The following is a 24,371-nucleotide window of genomic DNA, read 5'->3' on the forward strand; positions in this document are numbered from 1 at the left end:
CATACACACATGACCACTACCACCACCAGCACCTCACACCAGAATCACATCAATGATGTTCATATACATACTGAAGTGAAAAATGAAAATTTGTCCTGAGGCCAGGATTCGAACCTGGATCTCCTCCTCACTATGCAGATGTACTAACCACTACACCACACTGGTACAGTGGCTTTGCACAACTGCTCACCCAACCCTGGCATGCCTCCCTCCTCAATCCCAGTTCCGTATCATGCCTCAGCCCAATTAGTATTCCCCCTAAACTAGAAATGCCAAGTTAGCTGAGGAGTCAACAGGAATTGGGATTGAGGAGGGAGGCTTGCAGGGTTGTCCTCACAGTTGAGTAAGCTCACTGTGCCAAGGTGGTGCAGTGGTAGCATGTCTGCCTAGTGAGCAGGTGATCTGGGTTTGAATCCCAGCCGTGGTGCAAATGAATTAATATATTTTTAGAGTAAGAAAGAAAATTATAATCAGGTGACTTATTTTTCAAATGAACCCGTATGTCCAGTGTGGTTCTTAATTGTCATTTTTTTCTGTGCTGTATGCTCACCCTTATACAGCAGATTTCTGGAGGGAAGGGGGGGGGGGGGGGTGAGGAAAGAGAAAGAGAGATAAGAAATGCAAAAGCATAGTATCCTATAACAACAAATTCAATGGGTAACAACTGAAATCACTCACATATATGAGGGAATGTAGACTGTATACAGAGAAGGACAGCATGAATTGGGACAGGTATTTTTGACTTACAAGAGGGAATCATAAAAAGTTCTTAAAATTAAACTTAAAACAGTTTTGATCCCAATAGAACATTTATTAAAAGTTTGCAACTGATTTCAGCCAAAAAACTACCATCTTCAGACCATATACACTGATAGGTAAGTACAATTCCAATATAGAAGGAAACATACCTTGTACTTATCTTATTGTATCTGAAGGTAATTGCTATTTGTCTGAAACTGTTTAAAATTTGTTAGAAAATGTTTCGTTATGATCAAAACTGTTTTAATTTTAATTTTAAAGTGCCCCATGAAGATTACTGTTCTGTTCTCCATTAAAATGCTTTCTAGAATTACATAATACAAATGCTGTAAAACCTGACCTGACAGATGCCTGAAGATAGACATCAACTATCCTATATAAGCCTTCTTATCATGTCTCAGACAACAGTATTAAATAAAAAATGTAGAGATATAGTTGAAGGCCTGTGTATTGTTCCTGTGGGGCTCTATAGCCCAAATGAGACTTATTACGGAGCAGACACACGCAAATGTGAAAGGAATGGTAGGAGAACCTAATATGGGGCATAATGGGAGTAACCTCTGGTACGTATTTCACAGTATTTTGGGGAGTGAGATTATAGATGTAGACATAGATCTCTCTATTTTAAAAACAATTGTATGCCTTTAGTCTCACGCTTTCAGCTGCATTGTGTTTCAAAAAGATATTCCTGAGCCCATACCGTGAGAGGCTGGGTTACCTCCTAATATTATGTTGGACCTCCATTTGCCCTGTTTAGTGCAGCAACTCAACATGACGTTGAACTCAACAACTCGTAGGAAGTCCACTGCAGAAATATTGAGCCATGCTGCCTCTATAGCCATCCATATCATGATAATGTTGCCAGTGGAGGAACTTATGCATGGTCTGCCCTCTCAATGATGTCCCATAAATGTTTGATGGGATTTATGTTGAGGCATTGGAGTGGCCAAACCATTTCCTCAAATTGTCCAGAATGTTCTTCCTACCAGTTGTGAGCAACTGTGGCCCAATGACATGGTGCATTGTTACCCATAAAAATTTGGACACAAATGGCAGAAAATGACCTCCAAATAACCATACGTAACCATTTCCAGTGAATGATCAGTTCAGCTGTCCCAGAGAACACTGTCCATTCCATGTAAACACAGCACACACAATTATGGAGTTGCCTCCAGCTTGCACAGTGTTTTATTGACAACTTGGATCCATGGCTTCCATGGGATCTGTGTCACACTCAAACCCTACCATCAGCTCTTACCAACTTAAACCAGGACTCATCTGACCAGGTCATATTTTTTCAATAATCTGTTGTGGTCACAAGTCAAGGAGAGGCACTGCAAGGGATGTCATGCTGTTAGCAAAGGCACTCACTTTGGTCGTCTGTTGCAATAACCCATTAATGCCAAAATTCACTGCACTGTCCTAACAGATAAGTTTGTTGTACATGCCACAATCATTTCTGCAGTTATTTCACACAGTGTTGCCTGTCCGTTAGCACTGACAACTATAAGCAAACACTGCTGTTCTTGATTATTAAGTAAAGGCCTTGTTACCTTCAAGAAGAGCTTTTAGTTGCTGAATTTTGTATGGTTTCATGTGTAAACATCAACACAATACACGCCAGAAGGACATTGGGGGCTGAAACTGTGGGGAATGTGTTCGACATCTGTCTCAAACAATTGCGGATGGCCCAGCAATTTACCTTTACATAAACAATCTGTTCCTTGTAATTGTCCATGCCATCATCTAATGCTCTGTACTGTAGGAGGATCCACACCATATCTACTACAAAAGTCACGCTGAATCGTTGTTATTGAACTGCACTGCATAAAACATAGAACAGGAAACCCTTTCATGTTGTTCTGACACCATGTCTGCAAGAACTAGACAGGGTGCACCCTGCTGGTACCTAGCAGGAATCATGTAAAACTCGATAATTTGCTTCTTTCATCAGTATGTTGTTCATGCATACATCTCAAATAACATAAATCGGATAATTCTTTTTGACACATCCTGTATAATTTAAAACATAGATACACAAAGTTTGCTTGTAGTTCTGAAAGGGAAACTTGCATTACATTGCTTCCTGGAGAAGATATATGTCTTTCAAATGACAGTAGCAAAGCAGTGTGAATTACGTTACCCCATGAACCATGGACCTTGCCGTTGGTGGGGAGGCTTGCGTGCCTCAGCGATACAGATAGCCGTACCGTAGGTACAACTACAACGGAGGGGTATCTGTTAAAATGAAAGAGGAAGCCGCCTGGTAGAATTTTGCACAGAGCACAACTTAATCATAGCTAACACTTGGTTTAAGAATCATGATAGAAGATTGTATACATGGAAGAACCCTGGAGATACTAAAAGGTATCAGATAGATTATATAATGGTAAGACAGAGATTTAGGAACCAGGTTTTAAATTGTAAGACATTTCCAGGGGCAGATGTGGACTCTGACCACAATCTATTGGTTATGACCTGTAGATTAAAACTGAAGAAACTGCAGAAAGGTGGGAATTTAAGGAGATGGGACCTGGATAAACTGAAAGAACCAGAGGTTGTACAGAGTTTCAGGGAGAGCATAAGGGAACAATTGACAGGAATGGGGGAAAGAAATACAGTAGAAGAAGAATGGGTAGCTTTGAGGGATGAAGTAGTGAAGGCAGCAGAGGATCAAGTAGGTAAAAAGACGAGGGCTAGTAGAAATCCTTGGGTAACAGAAGAAATATTGAATTTAATTGATTAAAGGAGAAAATATAAAAATGCAGTAAATGAAGCAGGCAAAAAGGAATACAAACGTCTCAAAAATGAGATCGACAGGAAGTGCAAAATGGCTAAACAGGGATGGCTAGAGGACAAATGTAAGGATGTAGAGGCTTATCTCACTAGGGGTAAGATAGATACTGCCTACAGGAAAATTAAAGAGACCTTTGGAGATAAGAGAACCACTTGTATGAACATCAAGAGCTCAGATGGAAACCCAGTTCTAAGCAAAGAAGGGAAAGCAGAAAGGTGGAAGGAGTATATAGAGGGTCTATACAAGGGCGATGTACTTGAGGACAATATTATGGAAATGGAAGAGGATGTAGATGAAGATGAAATGGGAGATACGATACTGCGTGAAGAGTTTGACAGACCACTGAAAGACCTGAGTCGAAACAAGGCCCCCGGAGTAGACAACATTCCATTGGAACTACTGACGGCCTTGGGAGAGCCAGTCCTGACAAAACTCTACCATCTGGTGAGCAAGATGTATGAAGCAGGCGAAATACCCTCAGACTTCAAGAAGAATGTAATAATTCCAATCCCAAAGAAATCAGGTGTTGACAGATGTGAGAATTACCGAACAATCAGTTTAATAAGCCACAGCTGCAAAATACTAACACGAATTCTTTACAGACAAATGGAAAAACTAGTAGAAGCCGACCTCGGGGAAGATCAGTTTGGATTCCGTAGAAATACTGGAACACGTGAGGCAATACTGACCTTACGACTTATCTTAGAAGAAAGATTAAGGAAAGGCAAACCTATGTTTCTAGCATTTGTAGACTTAGAGAAAGCTTTTGACAATGTTGACTGGAATACTCTCTTTCAAATTCTAAAGGTGGCAGGGGTAAAATACAGGGAGCGAAAGGCTATTTACAATTTGTACAGAAACCAGTTGGCAGTTATAAGAGTGGAGGGACATGAAAGGGAAGCAGTTGTTGGGAAGGGAGTAAGACAGGGTTGTAGCCTCTCCCCGATGTTATTCAATCTGTATATTGAGCAAGCAGTAAAGGAAACAAAAGAAAAATTCGGAGTAGGTATTAAAATCCATGGAGAAGAAATAAAAACTTTGAGGTTCGCCGATGACATTGTAATTCTGTCAGAGACAGCAAAGGACTTGCAAGAGCAGTTGAACGGAATGGATGGTGTCTTGAAGGGAGGATGTAAGATGAACATCAACAAAAGCAAAACGAGGATAATGGAATGTAGTCAAATTAAGTCGGGTGATGTTGAGGGTGTTAGATTAGGAAATGAGACACTTAAAGTAGTAAAGGAGTTTTGCTATTTGGGGAGCAAAATAACTGATGATGGTTGAAGTAGAGAGGATATAAAATGTAGACTGGCAATTGCAAGGAAATCGTTTCTGAAGAAGAGAAATTTGTTAACATCGAGTATAGATTTAAGTGTCAGGAATTCTTTTCTGAAAGTATTTGTATGGAGTGTAGCCATGTATGGAAGTGAAACATGGACGATAAATAGTTTGGACAAGAAGAGAATAGAAGCTTTCGAAATGTAGTGCTACAGAAGAATGCTGAAGATTAGATGGGTAGATCACATAACTAATGAGGAGGTACTGAATAGGATTGGGGAGAAGAGGAGTTTGTGGCACAACTTGACCAGAAGAAGGGATCGGTTGGTAGGACATGTTCTGAGGCATCAAGGGATCACCAATTTAGTATTGGAGGGCAGCGTGGAGGGTAAAAATCGTAGGGGGAGACCAAGAGATGCATACACTAAGCAGATTCAGAAGGATGTAGGTTGCAGTAGGTACTGGGAGATGAAGAAGCTTGCACAGGATAGAGTAGCATGGAGAGCTGCATCAAACCAGTCTCAGGACTGAAGACAACAACAACAACAACAACATTACATTTCACATCAACAGAGTACTGATAGTCAAGTATTTTATCTCAGAGGATGGTGCTTTAATTACTGAACCTAGTCATATGTACCTTTTTAATTAATATCAATATTGCGGTCACTACATGCCAGTGATGATACAATTTCAAAATCTCACATCTTTGACAGTGTGATAGCTTATGTTATATGGAACTGTAGCCTGCACCCACCATTAACATTATTTCACTTTGCACGTTGACTTTGAACAAACCTCTGGAGACAATAGCTATACAGACATGTAAATAATTGGAATACTGCTTCTTTCATTTGTTTCCCGTGTGTTCTCTCTCTCTCCCACTCTCTCTCTCTCTCTCTCTCTCTCTCTCTCTCTCTCTCTCTCTCTCTCCTCTATCTCTCTCTCTCTGTCTGTCTGTATCTCTCACACACACTCAAAGGAGCACCTTTCCCTTTCTGTCTTGCTTTCCTTACTTTCCTGCAGTTTGGTGGCTCTGCTTGTGTGCTAACGAACCATGTCATGTTTGATGTTGGCACCAGGTAAAGTAAGTTTGTGAACGGGCCTGTTTATCCAGCTGGAATGTTTTATGCATCTGGTCAGACTCCCATCCCATCCCTATAGGCTAGCAACAAAAGAGCAGCCTGTATTAAATAAAGCTTGTCATTCCCTAGGCTTATTTGTCATTTTCATAGTGCTTGGTTTTCATTCTACTGTCTTCTCTGAAAATTCACTGAGAAATTTAGAAATTAGTGTATGTAAAAATATAAATGCTTTTACCCAACTATTTTTTGTTGAAGGGGGGGGGGGGGATTTCATGATCTGATGATATTGTCTCACTTGGATCTGCAGCTACTAGACAATAGGAGAATGTTTGCCAAAGGTATACTACACAGACTACAAATCCATTGTTTATATACTCTTGATTACAGAGAAGGAAAATTTCTAAAGTTATAAAGCAGCAAATTTTCAAAACTCATTCTTATGGATAGATAAAATCCACATGGTACAGTGACACTAGATACCAATAGCAGTTTAAATTTAATGTGTGGATTGGAATTTTAAGTGCCTCCTTGATACATCCAAATTTCTAACTGGCATGTATTACAGATACTGTGTATAGAACATGTTTTTAAAAATAAAATATAGAACCACTGCTTTGTGTATGAGAAAGCTCCAATATTGTTTCAGGTACACAGGAACATATCTGCAATTACTGGTGGATTAGTACAGAAAAATCAGTTCCGTGGAAAAGAGATTCCCCTTGACATCATTTCTTTACAATATGTGTTGTAATCCAGTTTAAAGTTATGTAACGAAAATGTATCAATTAAATAAATGAGTTTTTCATAAGGACAATATCAATTCATTGAATAATGATTATTGTATCACTGGGTGGAGTTTTGGTGTTTTCTATAATCAGAACACTCAACATTTCAAATTGTAACTCTTAAATATAATCATGTGATATATAGTTGTTCAACATGTGCTTGTGAAATTTCGCTATGGCTTCTTTGTCAGGAAGCTGCTTAAGGTTTACATTGCAATCAAAATAACATTCCTTCAGCTATTCATATCTTCATCACTTGTTGTTACCCGTCATTCCCTTGTAAAATTTAAAAGAGAAATTTTTATAATATACATTGTTTTCACAGGATCTGATAAGCAATGGTAAAAGAAAGGTGAGTTCATGATACTGTTAAGATTGCTAATTCTTTTCTATGAGAGGATATCATAATATACAATGAACAGCCCACCCTCACCTCACACACACACACACACACACACACACACACACACACACACACACACAGACACACACAATCCGTAATGTATAAGAAATGCTACACAGAATTTACCAACATTAGTGAATCCTTGTAAAGCTACAAGGAACAACTGATAATTCTGTGTATAATTAACACACATGAGTTTCAGAAGAGAATTGTAATGATACTGTGTACCATATCCCACATTTGATACTGTACCCTGCAGAGTGCTGAGTGGAAAACCATGTTACCATAAACTGTTATGGCTGGTCTTAGATTTTGTCCCCTCTGCTGAATATGAGTTCAGTATTGTGTTATACTCAATGAATAATATGTCAGCTATTTTCAAATGAACATTATTTCAGAGATAGTGATGAATGCAGCTTTGATTACTAGAAATTCTGATGCTGTGAGACTTTCCCCATCATGCTTTGCTGTGGCTAGCTGAGGGCCCCACAAAGTCACTTTAGTTTATAGTCTTTCAGACATTAGTAATCTTGCAAAGTGATTAATAAGATAATACAGAGCAATTTTGAGCATCTCTCTTAGTGATTGACAATTTGATCATTATGCAAGTAATTAGTTATATTATATCAATGTGTCTGTGTCACTATACACTTTCCCAGTCAAAGAGAAGCAACAGTTTGTATGTGTGCTATAATGTCTTGTATATTTCTGTGGAGTAAGAGGAACTGTTTACAATTCCATACTACTCAATTAGTCACAGCATTGTCACCAGTAACGTATCCAGCTCTGTTGTGCATCTCACTGCAGAATTGGTACAATTCATTATCTGCATGGCACTGTGATTCACTGTTATATGTGCACTAGATGTGATGAAAATAAGTCATTCTACATTTAGAGATGATGCTCATTGTTGTGGCATAAAGACAGTGATGGCATGCCAGTCAGAAACGACAGAGAAGAGAAGGCTGTGAGAAGAGGTCAGCCAATCGAATGGTGACTGGCCTCCCTCCCGCTAGGTGAAGACAACATGAGCGCTGCACCCGACTGATGGCAACTACTTTGATAGCAGCTTCAACATTAGCCACTTTGTTAGCCATCGCATTGTAGCCTCTTCATCAGCAAACTCTGTGTAGCACAAGTTAGAGATCAGCATTCACTACAAGAATTCTCAGATCAAAGTTAAGTATTTGTACTTGTCTTGTTGTAAATAAAACTCATTAATATGAGTTGTTTGATTGTTTGTCTACCAAACCGAGGATGCAGGATTCCTAGACACAACACTCGTAACATGTAAGTCTGTCACTGTGCATGCCAGAGTAAAATTTAAATGAAGTACTCCTGCTGCTCATCGTACAAAAGGACACCTGGATGAACTATACATCTGCCCAAACTCTACTTAATCAAATTTTGTTTCCTCTGTATTATTCTGACTGAACATATGGCCAGTATGAGAAGAACAGTAGTTTCCTTTGGGATTCCACTGAATTTAGTGAACGAAAACTTACATTTGGAATAAGTACGACTTCGTCTAAATGCTTGGTACATTAACTCTTTTTAATATGAAATTTTATGTAAACACAGTTTTATGTGGTTATGTTCTATTGAGCATTTCTTAGAATTCTTCTAATGAATAGATTGGGGTTCCTCATGACAAACTGTGCAGCATTTTCTTTAACAGTTTTATTGGCATACTTTCTATTAGGAAAACGTGTTTTATACACTATTTCAGTTGTCATATGAACCATACTGTTGTTAGGTTTTGCTAATATTTTCTGTGGTAAGAGTAGAGATGTACATGATCTGCCACTGTACTCATGTGTTTGAATTGTTACAAGTATGTTAGGTAATTCAGGACATATGTAATTAACACTGCCAAAATGTGTATCAAGATTTCATATTAATGAACAAAATCATTCACTTTATATTATTATCAGCCCTTGTTGTTACTCTGACAGTCTTATTCCGAATTACAAGACTATCAATTACTTCTTTGCTGTATGCCAAGAGCATGATAAAAAAACAGCTCATCATTCAAGCTCTGGGATCCAATGGAAGTTGACCAGCTTCCATAACAGTCTCTGTAATGCAGTTTCATGTGGATGCAGTACAGACGATCATGCAATCAGCAGTACTGCTCTCCCTGCTGGTTTTCTGACTTTCCAGACCTTATAGTCGTAAATTCCCATTGAGGAATTGGCATCACAAGGCAGAGTATACCCCATACCAGTTCCCCTACTGAGGAAAAATTCTTGCTAATACAAGAAATTGAACCTGGCTCCACAACATGGCAGCTATTTGTGCACATTGATGTGGCTACTTTCCTTCACACTTGTCGAGCAGTGCTGGGAAAGGAGCTTCCTGAAATCCTCAAAGGCAAGGGTATCCTGCCACCAGGTGCAGAGCAGTTCTGTGGTGTGAGAAGACACACTTGTCCCATCCTCCCCCCACCCCCTCCGTGCCACAAAGAAGACAGTATTAGTACAGAGAAAAGAATTAATGAAATCTGGGGGAAAGATGCTGTAGTAGAAAGCTATGTGTAGAAGAAAAATGACGTCCAAAACATTTAATAAACATTTGTGAATGTGTATCAGTAGATATCTTTGGGGTTTCTGCTTTATTTTGGTTCTTTCATCACAAATTTTGAAAACCCACCAAATTTCAGGTAAATTTCACGAAAAAGATCAAAAAATTCATAAAAAAACACGAATTTGTCTAATGTCAGATTTTGCTAACAAAAAATGTGAAATCGACATGAACGAATAACATTCACCGTTGTTTTAGTTCATTTTAACCATTTTTCTGAATGTTTTTACTGTTTTATAGTGCATTTTCATCTCTTTTTCAAGTATGTATATTTGTGCATGTGAAAAAAACATTTTCTGTATATTTTTATAAGAATAATTTAAAAAGAAATTAAAGTGATGATATATTTGAAAATATTACTGGTGCTGAAATATAATGACAATGATGGAAACAAACTGGATGTAAAAATGTATTAATTGTAAAATAATTAAAAAATGAAGTTGTTTTTATCAAAATGTCATGCAAAGATAAACATTGCGGCAAATGTAAAAAATGTACAGAATAATTTGTCGGAAATAAAAATTCTGTCGATAAAAAAATCTGCTTCAACCCAAATAAAAATCTGTCTTTGTCTTGAACTCAGTTCATTTTCTTAACTTTAAATAAACTGCACTTATCTTTAACACAGTTAAATTTGTCTTGAATTTGAACTCTCTAAATTTATCATATATTCATTTAAGTTTTAATAATTTCTTATTTGGCGAAGAGTTCTCGGGCTTCCAGCCGGGTGGCGGTGTCTTCGAACTGCGACGTTTCGACGAGTGACATACTCATCATCTTCTGGTGAAGTGCCGAGACTTTGCGGATGCCGGTCCCTTTATACCTGCGGTGTGCCCCCCACCACCTGGCCGCGGGAGGCTGGGTCCAGAGGAGCCGGCGGGCTGGATTCCAGGCCGCGCTCAGTTGATAGCCTTCGTCCCTGTTCACAAGATTCTCGTAGACCCGTATTTCTATTGATTCTTTAATGACGCTATCCCAATAGCTCCCGGCTCGGCACAGCACCCTGGTGTTTTCGAAGTCAAAGGTGTGGTTTTCTTTGATGCTATGTTCAGCTATAGCAGATTTCTCTATCTGTCCAAGTCGAACATGCCTGATGTGTTCCTCGCACCTTTTAGAGATGCAGCGCTGCGTTTGACCAATGTACTGCACGCCACATTCGCAGGCAATATTGTATATACCAGGTGTGTTTAGTTTGAGTGGGTCTTTAGCTGACCCCAGCAGCTCTTTCGTCTTCGGCGGTGGTAGGAAGACGGTATTTATGTTAGATTTTCTTAATAGCCTCCCGATTTTGGCTGATGTGGGCCCCAAATATGGAAGAAAGGCGAGTCTCTTGTTAACTTCCTCTTCCTCTTCCTGAAATTTGTCAGCCTGTCTCCTCTTGAAGGCCCTGTCAATCTGTGTTTCACTGTACCCGTTTTTCCGAAATACCTTTCTTAGGTGGTGTAATTCGTCTGAGAGGCTTTCTTCGTCACAAATGACGTTCGCCCTATGTACCAAGGTGGTCAGTACTGACTGGCGTTGCGCCGGATGGTGGCAGCTGGTTGCATGGAGGTACAGGTCTGTGTGCATCTTTTTTCTATATACTGAATGGCCCAGCGTGCCATCCGCTTTCTTCCTGATCAGTATGTCCAGGAATGGAATATAGCCATTCTCTTCTACTTCCATCGTGAAGGTGATATTTTCATGTATGCCGTTTAGGTGGTCCATAAACTCCTCCAGTGCCTGCCTGCCATGCTGCGAAATCACGAAAGTGTCGTCCACATAGCGGAAGAAGTGCCTGGGTTTACGGTGAGCAGTTTGTAGTGCCACCTCCTCAAAGTGTTCCATATAAAGATTCGCGATCCCTGGAGCAAGGGGAGATCCCATGGCCACTCCATCCACTTGTTCATAATGCTCTCCATTGCACTTGAAGTAGGTGGTCGTAAGTGCATATTCAAAGAGCTTCACTGTTTCAGGCTCGAAGTGCTGATTAAGGAGCGCCAAGGCGTCTTGTAGCGGTACTCTTGTGAACAAGGAACTGACGTCGATTATCACCCTGTATTCGGATGTCCTTCAGTATTCAAACGAAATCCGCGGAGTTTTTCACGTGATGACTGCAGTGTCCCACCAGTGGTTTCAATAGTGTCGCCAGGTATTTGGACAGTCCATAACTGTGCGAGTTGATAGTGTCCAGAATCGGCCGTAGAGGCACCCATCCTTTGTGAATCTTGGGCAATCCATACAGGCGCGGTGTCGTTGGCGCTCTGGGATACAGCCGTTTCTGCACTGCCTCTGGTAGATCTGAGTCCTTCAGTAGCGCCACGGATTAATATCATTAATGTTCATGATAATTGGAAAATTGTAAATTTACTAGGTACAGTAATTTTAGGAAAGAAGTTTTAATTGCTTTTATTATTAAACATCTTAATATGAAGTTAATTATGTTGAAACATTTGCCTGATTTTGAACTTGAAATGATGATTATTTGTTAAGAATGATGAAAATAAACATTTGAAAGAAATATTTCCATTTTGTACTAATTTATTAGAGAAACATAAAATAAAGAAACAGTTAATTAACATCTAGTTAATAAAGCATTTGGAAAAAGGTTATATATTATAAATTTAGAGAACAATCCAAACTTGCTAGTTCCTAATTTTTTTTAATGTATCAAAATGAGAAATTATGGAAAAAATGAAGGAAAATTTAAAATTACATATTGGTTTGAAAGTCAATTTTGTAATTTTTGTGATTATATGATGAAATAATCAGATTCTGAAGATATTAAATTGCAACATATAATTATAGAACAATGAATGAAAGAGATTTGATTAAATGTTATGAAATTGGAATAAAGAATTTACATGATGAATGTCTGAATTTCAAACTCAAGGATCTGGTTGGAGTCTGGATCATGTTATTGTATTACAGTTAGCGATTATTAAATATATTGAATTAAAATGTTCATCTTACATCGAATTACCAGAAAAATATAAAAAGGCTTCTGTTAATGTTCAAATTATGATCAAAGATATTTTCTGTTACCAATAAAACCAGTATTATATCCTGTAGCTAAAAATGTAGAGGCAGTTTCAAAATATAAAAATGTTGAACTCGTTACTAATCAGATCTCAAAACATAAAGAAATGAAATTTATTTGTCATATGTGTTCATTATACACTCCTGGAAATGGAAAAAAGAACACATTGACACCGGTGTGTCAGACCCACCATACTTGCTCCGGACACTGCGAGAGGGCTGTACAAGCAATGATCACACGCACGGCACAGCGGACACACCAGGAACCGCGGTGTTGGCCGTCGAATGGCGCTAGCTGCGCAGCATTTGTGCACCGCCGCCGTCAGTGTCAGCCAGTTTGCCGTGGCATACGGAGCTCCATCGCAGTCTTTAACACTGGTAGCATGCCGCGACAGCGTGGACGTGAACCGTATGTGCAGTTGACGGACTTTGGGCGAGAGCGTATAGTGGGCATGCGAGAGGCCGGGTGGACGTACCGCCGAATTGCTCAACACGTGGGGCGTGAGGTCTCCACAGTACATCGATGTTGTCGCCAGTGGTCGGCGGAAGGTGCACGTGCCCATCGACCTGGGACCGGACCGCAGCGACGCACGGATGCACGCCAAGACCGTAGGATCCTACGCAGTGCCGTAGGGGACCGCACCGCCACTTCCCAGCAAATTAGGGACACTGTTGCTCCTGGGGTATCGGCGAGGACCATTCGCAACCGTCTCCATGAAGCTGGGCTACGGTCCCGCACACCGTTAGGCCGTCTTCCGCTCACGCCCCAACATCGTGCAGCCCGCCTCCAGTGGTGTCGCGACAGGCGTGAATGGAGGGACGAATGGAGACGTGTCGTCTTCAGCGATGAGAGTCGCTTCTGCCTTGGTGCCAATGATGGTCGTATGCGTGTTTGGCGCCGTGCAGGTGAGCGCCACAATCAGGACTGCATACGACCGAGGTTCAAAAAATGGCTCTGAGCACTATGGGACTAAACTGCTGTGGTCATAAGTCCCCTAGAACTTAGAACTACTTAAACCTAACTAACCTAAGGACATCACACACATCCATGCCCGAGGCAGGATTCGAACCTGCGACCGTAGCGGTCGTGCGGTTCCAGACTGTAGCGCCTTTAACCGCTCGGCCACCCCGGCCGGCATACGACCGAGGCACACAGGGCCAACACCCGGCATCATGGTGTGGGGAGCGATCTCCTACACTGGCCGTACACCACTGGTGATCGTCGAGGGGACACTGAATAGTGCACGGTACATCCAAACCGTCATCGAACCCATCGTTCTACCATTCCTAGACCGGCAAGGGAACTTGCTGTTCCAACAGGACAATGCACGTCCGCATGTATCCCGTGCCACCCAACGTGCTCTAGAAGGTGTAAGTCAACTACCCTTGTCAGCAAGATCTCCGGATCTGTCCCCCATTGAGAATGTTTGGGACTGGATGAAGCGTCGTCTCACGCGGTCTGCACGTCCAGCACGAACGCTGGTCCAACTGAGGCGCCAGGTGGAAATGGCATGGCAAGCCGTTCCACAGGACTACATCCAGCATCTCTACGATCGTCTCCATGGGAGAATAGCAGCCTGCATTGCTGCGAAAGGTGGATATACACTGTACTAGTGCCGACATTGTGCATGCTCTGTTGCCTGTGTCTATGTGCCTGTGGTTCTGTCAGTGTGATCATGTGATGTATCTGACCCCAGGAATGTGTCAATAGTTTCCCCTTCCTGGGACAATGAATTCACGGTGTTCTTATTTCAATTTCCAGGAGTGTATTTTAACAATAAAGAAAATTCAGATAGCCATATTCCAAACTGTTTAGTAAATATGCCTCTAAAAGTGGAATTACCAGAGAAAAATTCATATATAAGCTCCAAAATTGTCAATATACAATCAAAGTTTCTTTTGCTCTTATCCTGATTTTGGAAGGTTACGTTTTAAAAATGGATAACTGTGAGCCTGATCCAGAAAAATCATATACAGTCAAGTATCAAAAACCTTAACAAAGAGGTTTCTGTTATTACATTAAACATATGAATTGATGTAATATAAATGCATAGAGAGGGCCAAATTGACATAAAAATTTATCGAATGTAAGTAAAAATAAGTTGAAGAAATTGGAAGTTCATATTCTGAAATTGAAGAAATGAAAAAAAATTAAAAAAAATATGTTCATTATGTAGAAGTCATTATTCACAAGAAAACAAAAAGTACACCCTCATCATCATTTAATTGGAAAGTATATACATCTGTTATCTAATAGTTGTAATTAACAACTGAAACATCCATGTTGTGCACCAGCTTATTTACATAACTTCTTGGGATATGATACTGAGTTGTCCGTAAAGGAACTCAGTTTTGAGGAAAAAGAAGTAGATTTGATACATAACAATGAAGATAGATACATTAGTTTTGATACAAAGAGAGCAAATTTAAAAATGAGGTTGTTCATATATTTAAATTTGAGGCTTCTTCAACTGATAAATTATCATCAAATTTAAGAAAGGATCATTCGACAAAATTTAGAAAACCTTTACAAAAGATATACTAAATTTTGTAATTAAAATGGTGTTTATCCTCATGACTGTATGGATAGTTCAAAAACTTTAAAGAAAGACTTCTTCCATGAGAACAAACATTCTGTTATAAGTTAAATGAATGTGTTATTACTGATGAAGATTACGAATATGCAGAATTTTGGGAAAAACTTAATACAAAAAATCTTGCTGAATATGATGATATACAGGGAGTCACCTACCGTTACCGCTGGATGTATTTCGTAAACCACATCAAATACTGACAAACCGATTCCACAGACCGAACATGAGGAGAGGGGTTAGTGTAATTGTTTAATATAAACCATACAAAATTGCACAGAAGTATGTTTTTGAACACAAACCTAAATTTTTTTAAATGGAACCACGTTAGTTTTGTTAGCACATTTGAACATATAAACAAATACATAATCAGTGCCGTTTGTTGCATTGTAAAATGTTAATTACATCCGGAGATATTGAAACCTAAAGTTGACGCTTGAGTACCACTCCTCCGCTGTTCGATAGTGTGTATCGGAGAGCACCGAATTACGTAGGGATCAAAGGGAACGGTGATGGACCTTAGGTACAGAAGGGACTGGAACAGCACATTACGTCCACATGCTAACACATTTTTATTGGTCTTTTTCACTGACGCTCATGTACATTACCATGAGGGGTGAGGTACACGTAAACACGTGGTTTCCGTTTTCAATTACGGAGTGGAATAGAGTGTGTCCCGACATGTCAGGCCAATAGATGTTCAATGTGGTGGCCATCATTTGCTGCACACAATTGCAATCTCTGGCGTAATGAATATCGTACACGCCATAGTACATATGGTGTAATGTCGCTGCAGACTGCCACAATACGTTGTTTCATATCCTCTGGGGATGTAGGCACATCACGGTACACATTCTCCTTTAACGTACCCCACAGAAAGAAGTCCAGAGGTCTAAGATCAGGAGAACGGGCTGGCCAATTTATGCGTCCTCCACGTCCTATGAAACGCCCGTCGAACATCCTGTCAAGGGTCAGCCTAGTGTTAATTGCGGAATGTGCAGGTGCACCATCATGCTGATACCACATACGTTGACGCGTTTCCAGTGGGGCATTTGCGAGCAACGTTGGCAGGTCATTCTGTAGAAACGCTACGTATGTTGCAGTGCTCTCAGATACACACGATCGAACAGCGGAGGAGTGGTACTCAAGCGTCAACTTTAGGTTACAATATCTCCGGATGTAATTAACATTTTACAATGCAACAAATGGCACTGATTACGTATTTGTTTATATGTTCAGATGTGCTAACAAAACTAACGTGGTTCCATTTAAAAAAACGTAGGTTTGTGTTAAAAAACATACTTCCGTGCATTTTTGTGTGGTTTGTATTAAACAATTACACTAGCCCCTCTACTCACATTTGTTCTGTGGAATCGGTTCGTCAGTATTTGATGTGGTTTATGAAATATATCCAGCAGTAACGTTAGGTGACTCGCCCTGTATATACTAAAACTATTGTTTTGTTTTTGTCTATAGATTTTTGAAAATTTTATGGAAACTTGTATAAAACTTATGATTTAAACCCATCTTGATGTTTTACAGCATTAGGTTTACGTTAGAATTGGAGTTTATAATGACAAAAGTTAATTACAATTGTTACTCATCTGGCGATTCCGATTACTTTCAATCAGGTGCTGGAAAATTTCTTGGGGAGTGGCAGCCCATTCTTCATAGAGTGCTGCACTAATAAGAGGTATCGATGTTGGTCAGCGAGACCTGGCAAGAAGTTGTCGTACCAAAACATCCAAAAGGTGTTCTATTGGATTCAGGTCAGGCCTCTGTGCAGGCCAGTCCATTACAGGGGTATTACTGTCATGTAACCACTCCACCAGAGGCTGTGCATTATGAACAAATGCTCGATCATGTTGAAAGATGCAATCACCATCCTCGAATTGCTCTTCAATAGTGGGAAGCAAGAAGGTGCTTAAAACATTAACGTAGGCCTGTGCTGTGATAGTGCCATTCCAAATAACAAAGGGTGCAATCGCCCTCTATGAAGAACATGACCACACCTTAACATCATCGCCTCCAAACTTTACTGTTGGAACTACACATCCTGGCAGATGACGTTTGCTGGGTATTCACCATACCCACACCCTGCCATTGGATCCCCACATGGTCTACCGTGATTCGTCACTCTACACAACATTTTTCCACTGTTCAATTGTCCAATGTTCTCACTCCTTACACCAAGCGAAGCGTCATTTGGCATCTACCGGCGTGATGTGTGGCTTATGAGCAGCCACTCGACCATGAAATCCAAGTTTTCTCACCTTCGGCGTAACTGTTATAGTAGGCCTACTAGCAGTGAATCCTGATGCAGTTTGGAATTCCTATGTGATGGTCTGGATAGATGTCTGCCTGTTACACATTACAATCATCTTCAACTATCATCTTCAACTGTCAGTCAACAGACAAGGTAGGCCTGTACACTTTTGTGCTGTACATGTCCCTTCATGTTTCCACTTCACTATCACATCAGAAACAGTGGACCTAGGGATGTTTAGGAGTGTGGAAATCTTGTGTACAGATGTATGTCATAAGTGACAGCTAATCACCTGACCACGTTCGAAGTCCGTGAGTTCTGCGGAGAACCCCATTTTGCTGTCTCACAATGTCTAATGACTAATGAGGTCGCTGATATGGAGTACCTGGCAGTAGGTGGCAGCATAATGCACCTAATATGAAAAATGGTTGTTTTTGGGGGTGTCCGGATACTTTTGATCACATAATGTACCTTGTTTCCTTGTACATCCATCACCTCTGTGTTCATCAGTCGCTGAAACGTAGATGGAGCCATCATGTTATATTTGTAGTGGCCTGATGGTGTATTGAACATAGTCTTCTCCTGGTCTTTTTGTCTGTCAGTACTTGATAGTATCCTTTGGCTAGGTCTAGTGTGGAGAAGTACTTCACCTTTCCTAAGCTGCTCAGTATCTCATCTATTCTGGACAATGGATATACCATAAATCTTGATATATCATTTAGTGTCCTGTGACCTGCCACTACCCACAATTCTGTTTGCCGCTCGCATGTGTTTTTTTGGTAAAACAATGAGAGCAATGCTGGCCAATATTATGGCCTTGGCTAATATCCCCTCTATTTTGGTTCCTTCCGCTTCTGGGATTTGTGGGACCTTGTGTGTTACCTGTGTGATGTGCATGAGCATGTCTGCTGGTAAGTGGAGCGGCACATAACACATCTGTTGCCCCTGATTCTTCGCTGTTCAAATGCATAGCGCACACATTTTCTTTTACCAAACTCTGCCGTGATTTTACTTCCTCATTCCATGCGGGCAGGGTGTGTTGGACTTTAAAACTGCTCAGAGACGTTCCATCTGCGGAGAGTTGAGTGGAGTTTTACTAAGTACTTCTCTGCAAACACTCTAGGTGCGGGAAACCATACATCCTGTTCTCTGGTGTTAACTATACTTGTGATACACATCCTGTCCTTGACTGTTACTGGTGCTTCTGGTATGTGAACCACTGGTATAATTTCTTGTCATGGAATTATTACCTCTGAGCCTAGACAGCATGTCACCTGGACTTTAGAATATTTTCTTCTCGTGCTTCGATGACTACTAATATTCTGGGTTGATTCCAGTCATTCCATGGCCATTAGAGCTCGGCTCCTGTTTGAATGATTTCTCGTCGCTTTTGGAGCGCATAGCCCGTTGGCAGCTCCCCGTTCTCACCTCACACGAGACGGCAAGTGATAGTAACTTCTGTGTTTGTTCAGTTACGGGACTCAATTGCTAGCTCTTAACTAAGACTCAAGGTGCAGCGTTACCTGTTGGCAGCTGCGCTGCTACTGCTTCGGGTTCTGTGAGTCTCCTGTGACTCGCCTTTCCTTTGAAAGACATCGCCATACTTTCATTACAACTTGTTTTTGTTACCGCTGAATACTTTGGTTATTTGGCCTCCTGGTTTCTGTTAGTTTGAACTGCAATTTGACCTATATTCACATCTTCGCTGGCTTCCCTTAATGCGATTCGTTCTCCATGTATCCACATTTTGCAGCGTGCGTAATTTAGTATGATCTTGTTCTTTTCCAGAAATTCTCGCCCCAACAGTCCGTCAAACAGTAAATCAATCTGAGCGTCTACTGCTTGGAATTGAGAAATCCATTTGGCCTCTGTCTTGGTCTGCAGCCATATAGATACTTGCCCATCTGTTCGGATTTCTTAATTCGGAATACTTTTTATGGGTACTGCCATTCTGGTGTCCCATTGTACATGCTCTTCCAAGACACTCGCCTTTATGAGATTCACATGAGCATGGCTATCAATTAATACCTTTGTTTCTGTTCCATTTACATCCCTACTTTGCAAACACACATAACCACTCTTTCCAGTGCAGTCGGTGGTTTGTACTATCCCTGACGCAGCATAATGAGACTGTTGCATTATGCCTGTTTTGCGTTTCTGACTCATTACTTCTACGTATATTTGTCCACTTACTCTCCTGGCATTCCCAGGTGAAATGTCTGAACTGGTAACACATGAAGGATTCCACAGGCTTTGCCTTGAGGCAAAGTGCAGAGTGCCCCGTTAGACTACACTGTGAACATCGTGCCAGCGAAGGACATTGGGATCATGACCCGTTTCACTTAAATTCTTAAACATCTATCTCTTTAATTGGCAGCCTACCAAGGTCAGGTCTTTGGGGAGCTTCTTTTACTGTATCTGCCTTACGAACAGTATGCTTCTATCTACAGTCTCACGCTATATGCCCAGTCCTGCCACAGTTGACACATTTAGGAGCTACTTTTCGTTCTAGCCAGGGCATGCCTATCACCTGGTGCTTCTCCTTGTCAGGCATAATTGCGCCTTCTTCTGATGCCGCTAAATCAATGGCCTCCGATAGAGTCCACTTTTTCCCTTGAGCCTTATTGCCATCTTTTTCTTGTCATCATAAAATCCTTGAACAAAGACTGCCTTGCCTAGTTTCCCAACTAAGTCGTTACTGCCTACCATTCCTCGTCCTTTAATACTCGTTTTGCTGTCTTCCTGAAATGGAATTACATTGTGTCCATGTGAGAACCCCACTGAACCATGCTTTCCTCTTTCCATTGAAGACTATTAAACATTTGACGTGCAAAGAAATCGATAGTATGTTTATTCTCATAATTCTCTAATAACACAGCCCTCACTTTGGCCCAAGTTTCTGTGTGATCTCTTACTAAGAGCTTACTGCGGGCAGAGCCTGTTATCTGTCCAATGATATATTTTGAGAATACTGTCCTTCCATTAGGTTCTATTAAAATATAAGCATTATTGCAGTTGTCTATAAATTCAGATAATTGGTCCCTATCTCCATCTAATTTTCTCAGAACTAATTTAGCTGCTTCACTGTACCTCAGGTACACCTGACCCCTCTCAGTTGCTGAAGCACTATGAAGATAATTTTCACCTGTTACTTCCCTGCCAGTTGTGCTACCGGGATAAGCACTGTCTTCCATTGTCACTAACCTTGTCGATTGTGGTTGGTGTAATGGACTTGGTGAACACGTTGCCGGCACGATGTGTGCCCCTGCTGTGGCTAGCCGCTAGCTCACAGTCGTGTGATGGTGCCAGCATGAAGCGATACCCTGGCAGCGGCGCTGGCGTGCAGCGACACCCCTTTGGTTCATCGATGACGCGTTGTGGTGCCCCCTCGGAGCTATACCGCAGGGATGCTCGGCGGCATCGCTATCGATACTGTGATGGAGTGTTGCGGCACCCCTGTTATACATATTCCTCCACGCTGAATTGCCTCTATTATTGATCAATTAACTAGTCTCCACACATCTGACACCAAAATTTTCTCATCTCATCTTATCCTGAGAGGGAGCAAGAGCAACACTCACTGCGAGAGACAGAGGATCTTACCTCAGTTGGTGATTCCGATGAGGCACTGCTTGTGGGCCGCCTATTGTAGCCCCAACCTCAGCTGAAAAGTAGACTATTGACTAGTGTAGAGTGTGGAACTCAGTAGGAATCTGGTCATTTAGCAGATGCAAGTCATTTCTCATAGACAAGTAGTTACTTTTCCTGGAAGTACCCCCATGGCCCATTCCATAACTATATAACGTTACTATGTTCAAGTATCATAAGTATGCGACCTTAACATCCCAACTGCGGTGGCGAGGTGAGTGGAGTTTTACTGAGTACTTTCTTCTATGGATTATGACGAGTCCTGCTGCTGATCCTGACCAACACAGAGGTAGTGTCCCTGACATCTACCCACTTGCGCTCCTCCTCCAGTCAGTGGGTCGCCTGTTTATAAGGGGTGGTTGCACTCGACACCACCCTTCCGGAATGTTCCATGAAGGCTGTTTCATTTGTGAGCGTAATGAAGCTAACACATGTCTTGCTGCTAGCATGTAATATTGCCCAATGTCTTGTGTAAGTGTTCCCCTTGTGCTGGTGCCAGTGCCGTCCAAGGGTCAGGCGGCTGTGCTGGTAAAAACTCCATGATGCTACAGGGTCCATTCCTTGTTAGCAGAACAAGCTTTGCATAGCGGCTTCCAGCATATCAGACACATATTTCACAGACCTCTTGCTCAGCAGCAGTTTCTAAACTGTCTTTCTGACCAGATCTGAATACTTCCCACTTATCCATTTTGCTATTCTTAGAGCTGAATATTTTACTATATACGAAAATTTAACGAGAACCATTTTGCGATTAACATGAATAAAACTAAAATCAAGATATTGACTTATATTTATAATATACAAACCCAAGATTTTTATGAAGATATGAATAAAATGATTGATAAATTTGAAACAAGTGCTTATCCAAAAGATAATATTTACAACATTCCTCAACTAAATAAAAATGCATTAGGTAAATTGAAAGATGAATGTAATGGAAAAATAATGGAGGATTTTTGTGGCTTAAGGAAAAATGCATGGTTATAATATTGGTGCTACTGTGGAGAAAAAAATCTCGAGGAATTAAGAAACATGTTGTAAAAATAAAATAACCTTACAAGATTATAAAGATTGTTTGTTTAATGACACAGCACAGTAGGGGACTATGAATAAATATGAAGTATTAAACAGATAATTTACTCTGCCAATGCTAATAACAAACCATTAAGTCATCATGGCGATAAAAGACATGTTTTCGACAGTAAAATATAGTCATTACCACATGGGCATTATATAATTACATAATTATATATATATAGTTATAAAATGGTTATTTGATAAATTTTACATTTAACAATTTTTAACCTTGATAAAACTCAAATTTAATATATTTATGTTTCCATTGATTCCTAAACATGTTCCCAGCCACCATAATCATCTTTAAAACTTACAACACCAATAAAGTTAAATAAAAGTTTTAGTGTCGTAATTTTCAATATAGAATGTGTAGTGATTATTAGCATTTCTATAACTTCAGAAAATAACAGTGTTAATGTTTCTTTTAAATATATTTAGTGTTAAAATTTCTTACTCTTCCAAAACATTGAAGAGACCCATTTATATTGAATAAATATAATAATAATCTTCTTAAGGGACCAAATGAGTAATAGAAGTGAAAAAATTATTATGTACTTGTTTTACTGGGTTTTTCTGTTTCCTTATAGACATTTTCTACAAAAGAATAGTTGAACATGGGGAGACGATTTGAATCTTGTGTATCTAGATTTTATGCTTGAAATATATTTCCTTGAATTTTCAAGATTTTCCCTTGAGATCTTTGGAAAATATTTGGATAAATGAAGCAAAAGTTGGATGTTAATAATGAAAATGCTCGAAAAATCGAAAAAATGCTTGAACAAATATGACAATGGATGAAAAAACAGTGATAATGTTCGAAAAAAATGGTAAAATGCTTCAAAAATATCGGGTGTTTGTTGTTTGTGTTGATTTCACTTTTTTTGTTATTGTGATAACTTTTCAGTCAGTCGCCATTAAATAATACTCACAAAATGTTAGTGACTATTATTAGTTGTTTTTATTAAATTGAAAGTTAACTGAAGACAACTGCCCGCAAAATACTGACGACAGCAAAGCTTTTTAAGTCTGAACATATTTTACGTAAATCACAGCTACATTTGTTGAAATTGAACTCTCAATACCACTCCTCACTTCAATGATTTTACATTTAACGTTAACAAAAATTAAGATAAACTCAACAAGTTTTTCAAAGCGATGAATCTAGGACCTGGTAAGCCTTTGGTAAAGATGTCCTCAATCTAGTCTTCTGAATGTAAATACTTGGCAGTTATTATTCTGTGGTGGTGAAGTTGGCATATAAATTTGTATTTAATGTTTATGTGCCTGATCCAACGATGTTCCTATTTCTTCATGACTGTATACAGGACTGATTATCTTTGAATGTGCTAACTGGTAGTTGAAGTGGAATTTGAATGCTGTCCAGCAAGTATTTCAGCCAGAGTAACTCGGCAGCATCTGTTACCAGAACTACATATTCTGCCTCTGTAGAAGGCAAAGTAACACTAGTCTGTCTCTTTGTTGCCCAAGGGACAATATTTCAAAACAATTGTAACAGATATCCGGAGGTAGATCTTTCATCTTCCTTTTTGTTCCAGTTTACATCAACATAGACCCGAAGAGCTATTTAATTCCCTTGTTGATAATGTGGTTTCGTATAGATGTCTCCTTTAATATATCTCAAAACTCATTTCAACCACGCCCAGAGTTCTTTCTATTGATTGTTTTGGTATCTGCTTCATAATTTGAATGTAGCACACAAATCAGGCCTCGTTGCTGTCGTTGTATACATCACGCATCCTGTCAACTCTCTGCATGGTGTTTCAAGCCTTTTTACTTCCTTCATTTCCAGTTTAACTTCCATATATGTCTTGACCAGATTACAATCTTGCATGTTGAATTGTAGCAAATTCTTCAAATATGATGTTTGGCTCAGGTACATTTATCCTTCGTTCCTTGGAATCTTGATTCCCAAGTATGACTGTGGCTCTCCTAGTTCCTTTATTTTAAACTTAAACTGGTGTTACCACTGTGGCAGGACCATTGACTGTGTGGATACAGTACTGATAAAAAATTAGACCATAGAAGAAGATCTGCTTATGTGTAACTAATGACTCAATTTT

At 40.0% G+C, this 24,371-nt stretch overlaps 1 non-coding gene across 1 annotated transcript; it reads left to right on the forward strand.

The window, feature by feature from the left end:
* The first annotated feature begins 356 nt into the window (after nt 1–356).
* On the forward strand, nt 357–427 carry Trnat-agu (transfer RNA threonine (anticodon AGU)). Its single transcript has one exon. It is a non-coding gene; the product is annotated as a tRNA-Thr (tRNA).
* Nucleotides 428–24,371: the final 23,944 nt, after the last annotated feature.

The sequence above is a fragment of the Schistocerca nitens genome, chromosome 3, assembly GCF_023898315.1.
Source record: "Schistocerca nitens isolate TAMUIC-IGC-003100 chromosome 3, iqSchNite1.1, whole genome shotgun sequence".
Classification (NCBI taxonomy): Eukaryota; Metazoa; Arthropoda; class Insecta; order Orthoptera; family Acrididae; genus Schistocerca; species Schistocerca nitens.